This window comes from Pleuronectes platessa, chromosome 11, assembly GCF_947347685.1.
Source record: "Pleuronectes platessa chromosome 11, fPlePla1.1, whole genome shotgun sequence".
NCBI lineage: Eukaryota > Metazoa > Chordata > Actinopteri > Pleuronectiformes > Pleuronectidae > Pleuronectes > Pleuronectes platessa.
This window is the reverse complement of record NC_070636.1, coordinates 2,610,291-2,610,818: the sequence shown is the minus strand read 5'-3', so window position 1 is coordinate 2,610,818 and position 528 is coordinate 2,610,291.

The following is a 528-nucleotide window of genomic DNA, read 5'->3' as shown; positions in this document are numbered from 1 at the left end:
TGTGTAACGTGTCTGACTTTGTGTTGCCTCGAACCTTCTGAGCCCATTATGTATGAGATGTTTATTTAGTGCTCGCTGAGTATTACTGTCCAGACGCAGGGTTTATCCAAAGATAACACCCCCCCCCCCCCCCCCCCCCCCCCCCCCCCGCTGTGGAGCACAAGTTGAAAAAAAGCCTGTAGCTAATCAAAATGTTATTATAGGTTTTTTATATCGGATCAGAGACCGAAGTGAAAGTTGTCGGCGTGAATCAGTGTAACGTGAGAAACAGGAAGAGCCCTTTTTATTTCAGGACTGTGGCTGGAAATTAAACTTTACTTTTTCACTAGAGCACATTAAAACATCTGTAGGAATAAATAGTGAAATCTAAAGTAACGTCAGGGCAGATTTAAATCTTCTTTAATCACCGAGGAGTCAAACATTTTTAAATATTAATCTTTATCCTGGCAAAACATTTGTGTTTCGACAAAATGTAGATAAAGAAAACAGGCTTGTCTTATCTGTGTTAAATAACATTTTGCCGGTTGA